The 18,364-nt window shown below is 36.8% G+C and overlaps 2 long non-coding RNA genes and 1 pseudogene across 2 annotated transcripts; all 3 read right to left on the bottom strand.

Annotated features, from left to right (window-relative positions):
- Positions 1-3,218: 3,218 nt before the first annotated feature.
- LOC148693131 (uncharacterized) lies at positions 3,219-6,070 on the bottom strand. The gene is made up of 2 exons (XR_015953029.1): positions 5,450-6,070; positions 3,219-4,715 (listed from the first exon to the last, which is right to left on the bottom strand). It is a non-coding gene; the product is annotated as an uncharacterized LOC148693131 (long non-coding RNA).
- Positions 6,071-7,339: 1,269 nt separating this feature from the next.
- Positions 7,340-8,530, bottom strand: LOC148693130 (uncharacterized). Its single transcript, XR_015953668.1, has 3 exons — positions 8,165-8,530; positions 7,933-8,052; positions 7,340-7,761 (listed from the first exon to the last, which is right to left on the bottom strand). It is a non-coding gene; the product is annotated as an uncharacterized LOC148693130 (long non-coding RNA).
- A 7,220-nt stretch (positions 8,531-15,750) lies between these two features.
- On the bottom strand, positions 15,751-17,140 carry LOC148693129 (long-chain-alcohol O-fatty-acyltransferase pseudogene; annotated as a pseudogene).
- Between the last annotated feature and the right edge of the window lie 1,224 nt (positions 17,141-18,364).

The following is an 18,364-nucleotide window of genomic DNA, read 5'->3' as shown; positions in this document are numbered from 1 at the left end:
ACTGGCTGAGCATCTTGGAGAACAATGGGGAGAGAAAATGAATTTTCTTAATTCACAAGCAACAATGCATCAATTGTTGCAGGATGCTGATCAAGATCGTTTCCAATTTATTCAAAATATGAGCTGCTGTGTTGCACTATTCCTTCTTCCAGATCTTCAATGAATTTTGCATTGTTGGTCTCTTGAATTCTAGTGTGAGAATCAGGACAATAGAATTTAAAACCCTTAGATTTGTCAGCATATCTAATAAACTTGCAACTCACAGTTCTCAGATCTAACTCTCTCTCTTGAGGGTTGTAAAAACATGCCTTAGCCCTACATCCCCAGACATGGAAATGATTGAAACCTTTCCTCCTACCAGTCCAAGTTTCAAAAGGTATAGCTTTGACAGACTTGCTTGGAACCCTATGAGTGTATAGTTGGCTGTTTTGAGTGCTTCTCCCCACAGAAAAATTGGAAGTTTAGACCTCGAAAACATGGATCGAATCATGTCCTTCAAGGTCCTATTTTTTCTTTCTGCCACTCCATTTTGATGTAGAGTCCCTGGAGTAGTATACTGAGCAACAATCCTGATGCTTCAAGGTAAGATGCAAAGGCTCCCTTATGTTGTCTAGTCTCCGTAAACTTACCAAAATACTCACCAGCCTTATCAGGTCTCACTATTTTAATGTTGTTTTCAAGTTGGTTATCAACTTCAATTTTGTATAATTTAAAACAATCAAGAACATAAGACTTTTCAGATATAAGAAACACATAACAATATCTCAAAAAATCGTCAATGAATGTGACAAAATACGAATTACCACAAATTGTTTTATTTGGGAAGGGGCCACACACATCTGTGTTTATTATTTCTAAAAGTTGGTTTCTTCTTGTGGATCCTAATTTTCGGTATTGGTCATTTTTCCTTTGAAACAATTGATACAAGTTTGGAGTCTTTCAAAATCAAGATTTGCTATGAGATTTTGTTTTGTTAAAATCACAATTCTTTCCTTGGATATGTGGCCGAGTCTTTTATGCCAAAGTGAAGGGGAATTTTCATTTTTAAATAATCTTTTGGAACCAATATGACATACTGTAAAGCATTCATGTAAATAATCACATTGTAATTGCCACAAATCAACATTAAGGAAGGCATAACCAAGCAAAGTATCCAATTTATTCGAATGAAAAAGTTTAACACTTTCATTGTCTCCAATAAAAGTATAACTTGATTTAACTAACTTAGAAGTTGAAATCAAATTCCTTCTCATAGAAGGTACATCGAGTACTGGACTTAAAAACAAAATGAAACCATAAAGAAACACATCCAATGGACTCGACTGCTACTTTGCTCCCATTTCCAACAAAAACATTGTCAACTTCATTATTTCTCTCCTTTAGTTTTGAGAAGCCCTGCATGGTATTTGTAATGTGAGTTGAGCAACCATTATCAAACCACCAACTAAAAGGAGGAACATAAATTAAATTTGACTTGAAACAAACATAAACATTGATTTCATTACCTTTTTTAACAAGCCAATTTTTTAAACCAGTGCAATCTTTCCTTGGATGACCAACTTGTTTATAGAAATAACAAGGCTTTGGTGCTTCAGGAGTGACTTTAAACTTTTGTGATCGTTCAAGGGGGTTAGCATTTTTTAAAAGAAGAAAATTTTGATTTTTTCTTCTGCTTTCCAGCAGCCACAAATGACTGATCAATTGCAACATGTTTGCCCTTTGCAATGTGAACAAGATTCACAACCTCCACTTTATTTGGTATGAGAGTTGGGTTACTTTTTTCGGTGCTTATCTAGTGGGTAATCATACAGTACATACACACAACCTGAGTATGTATACATCTATGGCCATAGGACATAGTTGAGAAGCAGTGAGATATTATTACATACTCCCAGCTTCACTGGCAAAACCACTATCGGACAGCTTCACTAGCCACGGCTAGTGTTGACGTGTTATGTTATATTTCTTCTCTGGTGTAACTAAGAGTCGTACAACTTCGCCTTCAAGTGATGAGGCTTACCATATTTCTTCATTGGCGTAACCCAGTGTCGTACAACTTCACCTTTGGGTGATGCTTATGCCTTCAGGTGACTATGATACCCCTAGTTGAGTAAATTATTGATTTTATTTACGAGATTCTCTTTGGATTTGCCTTCGGGCGTTTCGATATCACTTTTAGAGATGATTTTATTGTTTACGAACGTTTTTGGCATGTTAGAGTTTTTAGAAAAACCTATTATGTAGTACTTTATATGTTTTCAAAACAAGGGATTAGTATGTTCAGAAATAAAACGGTTTCTTACCATTACTACTAGTATAAACTATGGTCCACTCATCTTTTATTTTTGCGTCCCCTTCAGGATCTAGTGACAAGGAATATGACCCGAGCTTCGAGGCATTTCCTTACTAGTGAACTTGCGTTCTTCCGCTTGCATATGGCTTCTTTATGAATAAATTTAACTTAATGTCATTCATTTTACTAGTACTCTCGTTTAATGGTATGCTCTGGACATATACGTGCATCTTTTCCTTCAGATTGTGACTATTGGACATCCTGTTTCGCTTATGATTAACTCAGATTATTATTATTATTTCTTTAGCGTTTTTGTATTCATGATGATTGTTGTTTGTTGTGTGACTTTAGATTACATATTTCTTTAGGCTTTTTAGTCAAATGGTCCTTAAGATTTGCATAACACATAACTTTGGTCCCTGAGATTTAAAATCAATAGAAGTGGTCCATCAGATTGTCGACCATCCATTATTTAGGTCCTTCTGTTAAAAAACTCCGTTAAGTTAAGGGTATAACACATAACTTTGGTCCCTGAGATTTGTATAACACATAATTTTGGTCCCTGAGATTTGCATAACACATAACTTTGGTCCCTGAGATTGTCCACCATCCATCATTTTGGCCCTTCCGTTAAAAAGCTCAGGGACCACTTAACAGAGTTTTTTAATGGAAGAACTAAAATAATGGATCGTGGACAATCGTAGGGACCACTTTTATTGATTTTAAATCTCAGGGACCAAAGTTATGTGTTATGAAAATCTCAGGGACCATTTTGGCTAAAAAGCCTATTTCTTTATGTTCTTGCATATCCACATATTTATGGCTTTCGTCACTCTCGAGTGTCGGCCAGCACGTGCCATCCAGGTGTTATTTGAATATCTAGGTTAAGGTGTGTCACAAAGATTCATTCAGACAGAAGGGCAGATATGAAAGATTCAACCACTGAATTTAAATGCACAGTTCATATGTCTCTCCTTACCTACTATCTCCCTAGAAAAGTTCTTCCAAAAAGTAGGAAACAAAATAACTTAAGAGAAACTAGGAAACATAATCCTAATCAAATATGGGAAATCTGCCCAGCCACATATCAGCCACGTTTATGAACCTTCAATGCTCGAAATCTGCTCCAAAATGACTTAAATTAAAGCTTGAGATGTGCCGAACATAATTTCAGAAGGTCTCATACCCAAAAGACATCATATTGAATGCCAAAAAGCCCAAATAAGCCCAAAACGTCAGTTTGACAACACTACGCGTTGCTCCTTTATTTCATCGCCATAAATTATCAGCTTGGTAGAAAAATCTAAAAATTCGATACGAACAAGCTAAGAGACTCACAAACATCCTCCAATTGGAATTACTTCAAGATTCATCTATTTGGTCACATTTTGCTCAAGAGGAAGTTGCATGTCCTACATTAGAAATATAAATTAAAAAGTATCAAAACTTCGTCAAAATAACCAATAAATTAATACTAAGAGTAGGGTAAAATATATATTATAATATCAACTCATCACCTACCTTTCAACTTAATCTTATGTCTGTGAGTCGGCTTACAAAAGGATTACAATGTTCAATGACTTTTTTTTCCTCATTGATGTATTTTGCAAGACTTGGCTACGAGGGCGACGATTTTGTTGGGCAAAGAAAGTAGTGGACTTTATTATCTCATGGCGTTAGCATCTGACCAAGCACCTTCCATCCCCCTCCCAACCTGTCACCTAGCAGTTTCATTTACTGATTTTGTGGCACCGTGATTTAGGACACTTTTCTTCTACCTGTTTGCAATTTTTAGCCAAGTCATCATTAAAGATCATTGTTAAATTGTTCTATGCACTATAATGGTGTGTGATGCTTGTAATTTGGCTAAACAAACTTCCTTTACCCATTAGTTCATCCCAACTTCAAGATCATTTTCCCTTATTCATTGTGACATTTCAGGTCCTCACAAAATTCCTACCATTTCAAGGGCACGCTCTTTTTTTACTATAGTGGATGATTATTCCCATTTCACTTGGGTTTTCCTCTTAAATTCTTTTCTTCTGTGGTCCGTACCCATTTTAATACTACTATCCAAAACATCCGTGTGGACAATGGGTGAGAGTTCATTTTGTTGAAAGATTTTTCACTAGCACAAGGGACCATTTACTAACATACTTGTGTCCATAATCTAACAAAATGGGGTAGTCGAGTGCAAACACTACCATATCCTTGAAGTCACTGGGGCTTTACAATTTCAAGCTCATCTTCCTATTCATTTATGGGAGGATTGTTTCTACACAGCAGTTTACTTGATTAAATGTTTACCTACTTTTCTTCTTTAAAAAAAAACCCCTTTGAAAAATGGTATTGCAAATTGTAAATTCCCCTCTTATAGCCACTTGAAGGTCTTTGGGTGTCTTGTTGATAGCATTTTTACCACCTGCAAAAGTATAGATAACAAACACTTAAAAATACTTGGAAAATTACAAGATAATCGTACTATAGTTGACTCTAGCAAGGTCGTTATCGACAGGAATTAAATGAATAATTTATGTAAAAATTAAATCTTAATTAATTATTTGAAAACAAAGTTTGAAAAAATATTGATTTTGAATTTTGAAATAACTAAAATTAATTTTAATAAAAACACTTAAAGAAACCAATTTGAAAGAAAGCAATTTTAGAAAACAATGATGAAAGAACACTAGTGTTCCACTGTCACCTTAACGAGCATATGTAGTTTACTAATTACTTATAAATTACACATGCAACTTTGAATGTTAGGTTTTCCTAATGCGTATTTTACTTGTAGCATTCAAGTTAGAATGTATATCAAACATGCAATCCGGACATGCATACTCGTTTGGCAAGACCTGTGAATCGGCCAGTTTATGGGCAAATTTCCAAAGCTCGTCCCAAGCTCGATTCACAACCATATTTAGCATGCAATATATGGATTTAAACTGAAAATGAGGAGAAGTAACAAAATGGGGTCAAATAGTGGCCGAAGATGACCTAAAAATGGCCTGGAATCCATGGTGAAACATCGGAAAACTAGGAAGGGTTGTCCCTTAAGTCGATCTACACCAAAACCCCATCATTTCTCACATGTAAAACTATAATCTTACACAGAACAACCATATAAGATGATTGGCATCAATTTTCGAGGTTTACCTTAGTTAGAGTCATCGAGAACTCACCGAGATTTTGTTGGGGAAGACAGTGAGAGCAATTCCACCCCAGCCTAATAGGTTAGCACCCAGCCCAAGCCAGGCCATACGCCGGCCCAGAATCGACAAACCCATGGGATGGCCCATCTGACGTCATGGCTAACTCCACAAGAACTCGCCATCATCTTTCTCACCTGCACCACCCTCCGCACAATCTCTACCTCAATCACTCTCCGTTGTGCCTCCGACATCTCCCGATCCCTGGAACCCCATCTGATCCTATTCCATAACTTCGTTGATAGACACCCGTACGCCTTCTTCATCTACACCCCATCTCAAATCCCTCATTCCTCTTCTAGATTTCCACTCCGCCAATCTTGGGGCTCCGGTTGCTTGGCGCAGGGACCGAACTCGGCTGGTGAAATCGGTGTTGAAACGGTGCATTGGGTGGATGAGTCGGGGAAGGGCACAGCTGGGTGTGATTGCGAGACGTGTGGGGAAGAGGGTGGTCGTTGTCAGTGTTCAAAGTTTGGTGGGTTTGACGGCGTCGTTTCGGAGTGTAGGTTGGGTTGTGGGTGTGGATTGGATTGTGGAAATCAGGTGAGTCAGAAAGGGATTAAGGTGAGGTTGAAGATTGTGAGGGAGAGGGGGATTAATTTTTATTATTTATAATAAAAATTAATAATATTTTAATAAAATTTACTGGCTATTTAGTTTTAGCGGTGGAAGATACATTTGGTCTATTACTATTCATTAGGGTTTATCACTGTTTATTGAGTGGATTAAATAGACTGGGTGCTGACACATTTTTTTAGGTATGGACTTGCTCTGAACAGTGCAGAAGCCACTGTGTGGTGTAAGGCCTCGAGCTTGGTTTCAAACTCATGGTATTTATTTCTGGGTTTTGGGAAGGACAAATAAACGAGGAGAATTGGTGGTGGTTTTTGCAGGTTTCTATGTGTTTTCATAGAGAATAAACAATTAAAGAGTAGAGGGAAGGAGAGTTTGAGGGAAAGAGAGTGTGCAAAGTGAGGGAGAAATGAAAGAGAGAGTGTGATACCCCGTCCTTAATTTTACGATTTTATTAATTTTAAAAATAGAATAACAAAAATGCCTCTAAATGTGAGATTGTTGACTTTCCTTGATCGTCATTTCGTGACATGTATGAGCTATTATTTTACTGTATTATTGAAGTATTTGATAGTACGAATGCGTAAGCACAAACATAATCAAAATCGGAGTTACAATTGAGGTTTTACAAAACTACGAATCTGAAAAATACTTTTGTAAAAATTACTATCACTACTACAATATAGGCTATCACCGGCGAAGCAAAAAGCGACAAGAAATCCAATTTTTGTCGGAAATATGGCAAAAATCCAACATAAAACAATGTAATGTCGGATTATAATAGCGACACTAATGCTACCGTCATGAAAGGGCTTCAATGTCGGTTTGTTCGCTTAATTCGCCACTACACAACGTCAGTTAAAAGCGACACTAATGTTGACGTCGATTTAAAGCGACGTATACTTCAACATTGCGTCAGTTTAAAGCGACACACACTTCAACATTACGTCGATTTAAAGCGACGTGTACTAGTAATTCAACTATAAAATATTTAACCTACTGTCGGTTTTAACCAACATCGTGATAAAATTAAACAAATAAAATATCCCTTAACCGACGTTAGATAACAATTAAATAAATAAAATATGCAAACTAGTAACGGTTTTAACCGACACCACCTTTGTTAATAATAATAATAATAATATCTGGAAATCTGTCTCTGCATTCGTTTTCAATTAATGTACCTAAAAAAAATTATATAACCAAAATAATAAATTTTCAACTAATTTATTCAAGAATTCAACTTAGGTCTTTGGGTGTAGAATTTCTTGTTAAATGCATTCTATTTCATATAAACAAGTAAGTACAAAGCTATTAGAGAACCGGTTACAAGATGAAGATAAAAAAAACTAACAATTACATATAATACTAATCAGAGCTCCATGCTTGCGTATAATACTAGCAGTTGCCATGATGTGTTCCTGTGCTTGCCTTTGTCGAAGACCACAGATTCTGTAGCTCCATGCTGCCATATATAATACTAGTAGCTCCATGCAACCATGCTTACCATCAGATCAGTGCTCCAATACTTTACTACTTCAACATTAGGGCTCTAATCTCTATAGATTAAATTCAAGTTTTATACCTTTCAAAAATTATGGATCTGAAATTTCCAGTGTCCTTGCTCTTCAGATCCAAAATGAACATGCATGAATTTTTATATGGATTTTCGAACTGTTGATCTTACTGAACAAGAACATAAAAGAAGAGCTCAGTGGAAATTATAGAGCATTAGACTGCTTAGCATTCACATATTAATAGCTACATGGAAGGTTATAAATACATCAAGAGTTCCACTTATTCTTCCTACCTTTTCATCGTGAAATCATCCAATTAGAATAGATTTTGTTGTTATACCTTTAAATGACGGATCTAGAATGGAGACAATTCTCTGGTGGTTTTTCCTTGAGATGCGATTTGGGGCTGTACCAGTGGTTGCATCGTCTTTTTTTTTTTTTTTGTACAAATCTCGGGTCCCTGCAAAAGAAACAACACAAGCATGAGGAGTTGAAGATTTTTTTTCTTGTATGGTATATTTGAATCCGTGAACCTGAGTGCATGAATCGGCAAGGGAGGGTGAGAAGTTTACCTGAGTGTGTCGGCACCAAGATCAGTGTTGCTACCCTTCTGGTGATGCAATAAATCCATGGTTGCAAGGTCTTATAGGTTGATGATGGAAGATTAAGGTTTGGTTTTGCAGAAAATGAGGTTAGGGTTTGAGAAAATGTGGAGAGATGAGCTGTAGTTTTAGGGTGTCTTGGAAGAAGGGAGAGATAAATGAGGGAGGTGAGCCTCTTGAAATAGGGAGACTGATATCCCCTTTTTCGTTTAAAAAATGGGGGGGAAATATCCTGCCCAAAAGAGAAGAAGATGGAGGGATGGGAAATGGAGAAGTCGAGGAAAAAGAGAGAGAATAGGAATGAGAGAGAGAATGATGAAAAAAGCTTGAGTGGGTGGGTGCAGAGAGAGACATTATGGAGACGGAAAAGAGAAGGGTAAAGAAGAACCAGTTAAAAAAAAATGTGAAAGAAATGAGGCATGTGTGTCAGAGAGAGATAAAGAACCCATGTGAGGAACCGAGCAAAGAGAAAGAAAATAAAAAATGATGTGACACTGATGCGTGTGTAAGAGAGAGAGTCACGTGAAGTCTGACATTCTTTATTGGAAATCACAACGTCGGTTCAAATTAATGTTGGTGTCGGTCTAAACTAACACTAACTTCTGACACACTTTTTAAAATTCACATAGCGTCGGTTCAATGAAACTCGCGTCGAATTAAAAGATGATAGCGTCGCTTAAAACCGACACCAACATTTTAAGATTTTAATAAATAAAATACTTAATAAAAAAACAGAAATATAATTTTATTATAAAATATCATCACATTCTAATTGAAACAGTCTAATTAATACTTAAAATACATAAAATAATTAATATATTTTAACTCTGATTTTGATTATTTTTTATAGCTATACTTATTGATCCTATATGAATACAATAAATGATTTCAATCTTCAATTTAAAATATTTACACTAGTGGATACCACAAAATCTTATGTTATACTCAATGAAAGTATAAATAAACTCTAAGTGTTAGTGAATCTATCGTTTTGATGGGATACGCATATTACGAAACTAATTTCAACGATCCAACTGTCAAACTTGTTTGTATATGCTTCGAGATCACATACACCAAAAATCGCAAAAAACAAACATTTAGAGATCAAGTCATAGTACAAAACTTTTCAACAGTTATAAACGAAAAATCACGATTTAACAGTTATTTTAACTCCGATTTTGATGATTTTTTACAGCTACACTCTTTCATCCTATATGAATATAATGAACTAATTTGTTCGTCAATTTAAAATATTTACAGAAGTGCATACCACAAAATCTTATGTTATACTTAATGAAAGTATAAATAAACTCTAAGTGTTAGTGAATCTATCGTTTTGATGGGATACGCATCCTTCGAAACTAATTTCTACGATCCAACCGTCAAAATTGTTTATATATGCTTCAAGATCGTATACTCCAAAAATCGCAAAAAAAAAACATTCAAAGATCAAGTAACGGGACAAAACTTTTCGACGGTTATAAACAAAAAATCACGATTTAACGGTTATTTTAACTCCGATTTTGATTATTTTTTATAGCTACACTCCTTGATCCTATATGAATACAATGAATGAATTCGATCTTCAATTTAAAATATTTACACTAGTGGATACCGCAAACTCTTATGTTATACTTAACAAAAGTATAAATAAACTCTAAGTATTCGTGAATCTATCGTTTTGATGGGATACGCATATTACAAAACTAACTTCAACGATCCAACTGACAAACTTGTTTGTATATGCTTCAAGATCGCATACGCCAAAAATGGCAAAAAACAAACATTCAAAGATCAAGCAAGGGGACAAAACTTTTCGACGATTATAAACGAAAAATCACGATTTAACGGTTATTTTAACTCCAATTTTGATGATTTTTTACAGCTACACTCCTTAACCCTATATGAATACAATGAATGAATTCGATCTTCAATTTAAAATATTTACACTAGTGGATACCACAAAATCTTATGTTATATTTAATGAAAGTATAAATAAATTATAAGTGTTAGTGAATCTATCGTTTTGATAGGATACGCATTCTACGAAACTAATTTCAACGATCCAACCATCAAACTTGTTTATATATGCTTCCACATCACATACGCTAAAAATGGCAAAAAACAAACATTCAGAGATCAAGTAACGGGACAAAAATTTTCGACGGTTATAAACGAAAAATCACTATTTAACGGTTATTTTAACTCCAATTTAGATGATTTTTTACAGCTACACTCCTTGACCCTATATGAACACAATAAATGAATTCGATCTTCAATTTAAAATATTTACACTAGTGGATACCACAAAATCTTATGTTATACTTAATGAAAGTATAAATAAATTCTAAGTGTTAGTGAATCTATCGTTTTGATGGGATACACATTCTACAAAACTAATTTCAATGATCCAACCGTCAAACTTGTTTATATATGCTTCAAGATCGCATACGCCAAAAATCGCAAAAATACAAACATTCAAAGATCAAGTAACGAGACAAAACGTTTCGACAGTTATCAACGAAAAATCACAATTTAATAGTGATTTTAACTCCGATTTTGATGATTTTTTATAGCTGCACTTCTTGACCCTATATGAATACAATGAATGAACTTGATCTTCAATTTAAAGTATTTACATTAGTGGATACCACAAAATCTTATGTTATACTTAATGAAAGTATGAATAAACACTCAAGTGTTAGTTAATCTATTGTTTTGATGGGAATCGCATTCTACTAAACTAGTTTCAACAATCGAACTGTCAAATATGTTTGTATATACTTTGAGATCCCATACGTCAAAAATTGCAAAAAAAAAACATTCAGAGATCACGATTTAACGGTTATTTAAAAAAAAAAAACTAAAAAGAAAAATTGGAAGAACGAATAAGAAAAATGCAAGAGATGAAGAAGAAAACACGGGGGAGGGTACATAAAAACCATCAATTTGTCGCTTACAACCGACACCAGGTTTCAAAATATTAAAAAAAAAACTAAAAACTTAGTTGCTTAGAACCGACACAGGCTTTAAAATATTTAAAAACAATACTTTATGTCGCTTAAAAGCGACACCCATACTTTGTGTCACTTAAAAGCGACACTGTTTTGTTTAAAGTGACGCCAGTATTTAAAAATTATCAAAACATATGTCGGTTATAAGCGACATTAAATGTTTATGTCGGTTTAAAAGTGACATAGATATTTTATGACGCTTATAAGCGACAGTAAATCCGGCGTCATGTTTAGTTAGTGTCGCAACTGTCTTGTCCGCCACTATATTGTATTAAACCGACACCACCTACTGACACTATATGGCCCTTTTGTAGTAGTGTATTTTATATTTTATATATTTTTCATGATTATTATATTATTATTTTAATGTTTTATGATAGGAAATTTTTAATTTTTACTAATTTTCTAGCCCGTGGGGCCTACACCGACTTCAAACTCACCTCTCCCTCTCTTCCACGTGGCCTCTTCTCCTAACGCTCAAGACTCTCTTTCTCTAACTCTTCGTCATGTTTTCCAGCGAGTTCTCAAATTTCAAACAAGGATAAGCTTTGAAGACAACCTAAAATTCTTGGATCATGTTTTAGTATATGTTTCTAGCTTTCCTAAGGGTTTTGGTACATAAACGTTGTGGGGAAGACTTCGTAGATTTTCCGGCGAAAAACATTGAGCTTTGCAGGCTTTTTCTGGCCAATCTCGACCACTGCTTAACTTGATTTTTGGTATAAAATTCTTCTTCTCTCTGAGCTTCAAATCCATATATAAATTGTTGAGTTTGGTTGTGTTTCGAGCTCAATGTTCTAAAAATTGGCCTAGGCAGCCGCCTAGGCGTTGGGCGCTGAGCTTCCGTGGCGATTTTGGGCAAACCGTTCAATAAAACGGAAAGGGTTTAGGCAGCCGACTAGGCGGTGCTAGGCAGTGCTAGGTGGTGTTAGGCGGCGTTAGGCAGTGTTAGGCGGTGCTTGACGGCATGGTAGGCAATTCCTCGTCTCTTTGCTCTATGTCTGTGCAAACTGCAAACCCAGAATATCTAGATGTCCCTCGTCGTACTGCATCTCAGATTTGACCACTATTGCAAACCCCAGACTTTTGTGCATGAAAACGGAGAAGTGTGGTGGTGGATAGAAGAAGATGTGCGGTGGAGAAATGAAGGGATAGAGGGAGATATTTTCGATGTTTGATTTATGGGTTTTCAGGAAAGAAGAATGGAAGGATAGAAACGGATAAGATGAGGTAAAGAAGAAAGTCTAAAAAGATGAAGAAGAAGAAGATGGAGCGGAGAGATAGAACGGGCAGGGATAGTGGAAAAGTCTGACTCTGAAAAGATGCTTAGCCTCTGCCTTATCACAAAATAAAGGGGTAAACAATAATTACCCACTATCCCTAATAAATAAATTATATAAAATATTTAGATAATATTTTATTATTTGTTCTTTTTAAAACAGCACCATATTACACTCTTGCATTATATTATTTTTCTTTTTATGATCAGAATAAGATCAGCTTATATTATACTCTTATGTTTAGATATGTATTTTTTTTTTAAATAACGTATTCCTCAATATTTAATCATCTACTATAAAATAAATTTAACTAATTTATATGGTATATAATATATTTATTCCAAGATATACAAGAATTTTTTTTTTTTTGGTAAATGTCAATATGCATTTATTTACAAAATATAGAAGAAATTTACCTAAATCCGCCTAGGCCCCCTAGGCGCCCACCTAGACCCCGCCTAGCCACCTAGGTGCTAGGCGCTAGCCCACCGCCCGACCAGCGCCTAGCATTTTTTAGAACCTTGTTCAAGCTTGATCTGAGCTCTTGGATTTCTTGCCCAATTCTAGCTTTCTCCTTGCTGGGTCCGGTGAGTGCTGTGCGACCGCATTTCCAAACGGGTCAACCCACCTTGCTAAAAAGAACTGAAGCCTAAACCTAATCCGATTCGAACTCGGGATTCGACCTGGCCCATTTTTGAAATGGATCCGGAATATTCTTGGATTATTCTTGGACTATTCTCTAGAATAGTCATTGCGTTAACTTTTTTGAAATTTTCCTAGAAACCCTCCTAGCCTAATTTTGATGCCCTAAGTTTGTTTTCGGCATCCCTTTAGTGAAATTCCGAAGTTTTAACATAGTTGACCGGCTCGATGTCTTGGTTGACTTTTTGGTTGACCGTTGACTTTCCCATTGACTTTTTACAAAATTTGCGAGGGACCCTTTTTAGCATATTTCGACGCCCTGATTCCAATTCCGCACTCCGTTTTTCCAAATTTAATTGTTTTGGTTGAGTTTTACTAATGGTTCCCAATACTATGCTTAGGTTGGATTACTATCAAAGACTCCGGCTTTCCTAGTTCGAACGGCTACGACCTTGTGAGTGGGTCTTTTCTTTTATATACTATATATATTTGTTTAGTTTCTTTTTTTTTTTTTGGTCAATTTTGTTTAGTTTCCATACATACATCTAATAATGAATTTCCTATGTGATGCCGTAATTAAATTAACGCTTATAAGAAATGTCATAATGATGAGAATTAGGAAATCATTATAAATCTTACGGGATTCCTTAATTAGATTTACGGCTATGAATAGTATTAGGTTGACTAGAATTATCGAATCATTGTGTCATGACTTTATTTACGTTATCTGCTCATCATATACTACGCTGGTGTTTGTACTCGTCTGGGCCTAAGCTAGGCTTCATGTGTATTTTCACATCACACCATACACTCACTTTGGATCCATTGTAGGTGCTAGTCCTGTCCTAGTTTGCTATAGACAATTAAGACTTGTATGTGATGCGCATAGTGCCAATCTTCACATGATTGTAGTACTAGATCGTAAACCATTATTACACCTAGTCTTGTTCATGTCAGAATATCTCTGCATGAACTCGTGTGTCAGCATATGTCGATAAACACTCAATATGGTATGTTCATTTATGTGAGATATTGTGATTACTGAAAGTTATGTGTTTATTCATGAATTATTGTGAAGTATTGCTGGCTACGGTAAGTATTTTCATACAATACGTAGTATGTTATATTTGGAAACTATACTTGTTTTACGGCGAGGGGTTATTACATTTTGTCGAAAAGGTTTTACAAATTTTTATTTTTAGGCCCACTCATCCTTGTTTTTCACCCTTCCAGGTTTTAGTAGCAGAACTTTTGTGTCGATGAGTATTCTTGGCAAATGTGGGTGTAGGAGAATACCTTTGATGGTATAAATCTTATCCTACTTTTACTGTACTTTATTTATACTCGGACATCACGTGTGAAATGGGTTCATTCTCGCTCACATGTGCACTCTTCTATTTAGTCACTTTTAGGTTTAAATTTACTCATATTTTCTACATCACTACACTTTATGGCTTCGTCACCTTCCTGGTGTCAGCCAGCACAGCTCGATTCGAAATCCAAGTAGACATTCCGGGTCAGGATGTGTCAAAGAGTGAGATTAAAAGTTGGATTTGTGGCTGCTTGAGGGTTGGATCCATTTTCCTTTGCGTGATTCTACAGTGGTGATGCTCTCATTGGCCGATTATGTGGTTATACCGCCTTATGTGCCAAGATCTGGCAGCTCTGCCGCTTTGGGCGTTCAGATTTGGTGGCTTTGCCGCCTTCTACGCTCAGAGATGGTGGCTCGCCAGCTTGTGTGACAGTTTGACTTGATTTGGTGACTCATAGAAACTTTGGATCTAAGTAGTGCAGTGAAGCTATATATGGCGTTGGATAAAATGTCTTTATCCTTCACTTAGATGCCAATGATTCCCTTCTCAGAGGAGCATAGTTGTCGTATCGTGGTCGCGCTTCTACGATGGATGTATGTTGTCGTTATCATTGGGCGATGAGTTATGTGGTCTTGTCTTCTAACGATGATTTTATGTGGTCTCATTCGTTAAAAATAACCGTGTGGTTGCCGGTAAAGATACGTTGCATCTATCGTTATTTTGCGACATAATTACACTGGTGACATGTGTATGTGTTTGTGGTAGTCGTATAAAGGTTCTCGTAATTAAATGTGTAAATTCACTCTAGTTCAATTTGTTGGTCACTCAAGCTCATGTACTCAATTGACACAGCTATACTTGTTTGTAATTTGATGAATGAAATATCATCTATCGTTTTTTGTAAAATAATAAAGAGAGAAGACTTCATTGCATAAAATGAAATGTCCATAAAAGAGAACCAACTACAATTCGTCGTCGAATTTTGACTTGGAAGAAGACTTCCATTCTTATTTTTCATCAGCGTTTCAACTCCCTCTCTCTCTCTCTCTCTCTCTCTCTCTCTCTCTCTCTCTCTCTCTCTCTCTCTCTCTCTCTCTCTCTCTCTCTCTCCCTCCCTCCATTCCCTTGGTCCTTGTGCTCCTTTTATGGGCCTCGGTTGGAAGAGTTTATGTTGCAATGTGCAACGTATATGCATCTTGGGTGAATCGGATGACTATACTTTCAAACGGTCATTAGTTCAAACATCATATTCATTTAATCATAATTAATCACAAGGTTCACAACAGAATATAAATAAAACAACAAACTTGTCCGCCAATATGAGCTTGGCTAGAAACTATGAAGCGATTGTTGTATACAATAATAGATTTGTAGCGTCATTTCATACACTTTAACTTGCTTTCACAAAGAAACTTCTAAATTCATATCTCTTGGGACAAATTAAAAGAGAGAAGATTTATGATTGTACTTTCGTTAAAAAAAACAAATAAGTTGAAGCAATAGGTCTTTTCATCAAAGTAACCTACAAATTATTCGTGTATCAACTAACTTTTCCACCAATAAAAGTTTAAGGGCAGGTGGGACTTGACAAAAGCCACCATAGCTGAATACTCATTTAAAGCTTTCACATCCACGCCATTTCTGAGAAGCTGGGGGAAGAACAGCCAATTGGCCGTCACAGCCAAGAACAACAACGTCAACGGCCCCGAAATCACCGGTTTTAACCGACACCTGTTGGCCGCTGCCTTCTTGACCTCCACCTCGATTGCCACACACGCCCCATGCAGCACAAAGAACCATGTCACTTCCCATGTCGGAGGCACACGTGCCAGATAGTAATAAATCACCTCGTGCATTAGACCTGAGACTGCAAAAGTGGACATCATAGCGAAAAATCGGGCCAATTGAGGCCCGACTACACGCGTGAAAACATTGCGTATGGGGTAGTACGTAGTGGGTCGTAAAATCTTTGTGACCATGAGGTTCCATCTACGGCCCCAAAAGTCTTGAAGCGAAGTGGAAAGGTAAGGCTCGTTGGAATGCGGCTCGAGCTCAAATCCAAAAACGGCTTGAGCCGGGGTCGCAAGCAGGGGTAGCAAAATTTCTAGCCCCAGGTACAGGTGGCAGCAGCACAAGGCCAATGTAACATACGGGTGTAAATGTTGCCTATAGTGATATGATCCGACGACTAAAGCCAAAAGCAAGGCTTTTACAGCAAACAGAATTGACATTTTACCAATCGGGTAACTTGGGTTCTCAGATTTTGTGGGGTTTGGGGGGATTTTGTGATCTGGGTTTTGATTCGGCGGTGATTTTTGAGTTGGGTTTTGCTTGATTTTGATTGGGAGGATAGCTAGGGAGATAAATTGGAAGAGGGTTAGTGGGGGTGGAGAAGATAGAGGGCCATGATCAAAGGAGAAGAGGAGGAGCTTGAAGGTGGCAAGCCAGACGAGTAAGAAGATGGTGGGCGCACCAAGGTGGAAGGAATGGAGGTTTAAGGGGAGGAGGATGAAGAGGTAGAGGATGGGGAGGAGAGAGATGAGCCTGAGGATGCCCCTTGGGAGTCTGGATGATATGTAGAAACAATAACACAGAGATATGTTGGCTAGGAAACATACCTTGATGAAGTTGTAGATTTCATCCTCCATTTCTGGTTTGGTCTGGTCTCTTTCTCTCTCGAGATTTGTATCCTCTCTCTACAAAGATATAGGGAAAGGAGGAGTATTCAAGCTGTGTTTGAGTTTGGGGATTATCTTAAGCCTTGTTAGTTGGGCCTTATTTGCACCACACATTGGCCCTGTGCTTGTATTTACTGCCCTTGCTAGTTTGTTGGTTGTTGGAACTGAATTGTATGTATTTCGTGGGTACATGTCTCTAAGTTGGTCAAGGGAGTACTCTTCTTCCTAGCACTCGAGGTCCCAAGTTCTAATTCATCCTGTATGGACTGTGTAACCAAAAAGAAGATGAAAACCGAAACCTATAACAAAAATCGTAGTTCCAACCGAGAATATATCTACGAGAAAAATGGTAATTAGATTTAGAACTAGATTTTCACTCATTCAGTTGGTGTTTTATAGATGCATGGGAAGGAGCTTGAAGTTCCTCACTTACCAAAAACATGAACACAACACGGCGGGCATGAAGAAAAGGTCAGGGGAATGCAGAAAACACACCGAAAGGGTCGTTTATATACATCAGCCGTCCTAGATCCTATGAAGGTACTCAAACCTACAAGGATCGGTGCACAAAGTTTTAACTTATTTAGCCATCCTGGAGTGGAGCATATAGTTCAGACACGATTTATAGGGATATGATAACCGAACCGCTACTGGTTGAGAAAACAGAGTCGGTACTAGTTGAGATAACACTGGCACAATCTGCCAATCATCATCCATCAGCATTGGGGCGTCACGGCAATGATCGTGAATTTGAGAGTCAGAACAATGTGCTTGCTTCATTCACAGTCGCTTGTGACGCAGAAATGTGACCATTCTCTTGAGCTATTGCCCTGTGCTTGGCAGACCAATCAGGAAGGATGACTCCATAGATAGAGTGGAGGTGGCCTCATCCATTCACCCATTTGTTTCCCATTCGCATCAGTAGATCCAGAGAGATGGGAGAACTAAAACGAGACGGTAAACCATTAAATTTGAATTCTAAATTTTGATTCAGATTGAATCTTCCTGGGTAACAAATGCAACTTGTTAAGATCCTCATGAACAATATATTATTAATATTTTAAAACTTCTAAACAAGTATAAGGGGGCGGTTTCGGTCAGCGAGTATTTTGGTTATTCCTGTGAAGAGGAATGAATCTTTACATACGAGAAGCCAAGTATTATCAGTTGATTAATAACATTGTTTTATTATTTATGGGTACAAGGACGTTTGATCACACACGTTCATATTAACTATTAGTAT

The sequence above is a fragment of the Pyrus communis genome, chromosome 11, assembly GCF_041283825.1.
Source record: "Pyrus communis isolate YQ-2024b chromosome 11, ASM4128382v1, whole genome shotgun sequence".
In the NCBI taxonomy this organism is placed as follows: Eukaryota; Viridiplantae; Streptophyta; class Magnoliopsida; order Rosales; family Rosaceae; genus Pyrus; species Pyrus communis.
Note: the sequence above shows the minus strand (reverse complement) of the source record. Positions and strands in the feature narration are given on the sequence as shown.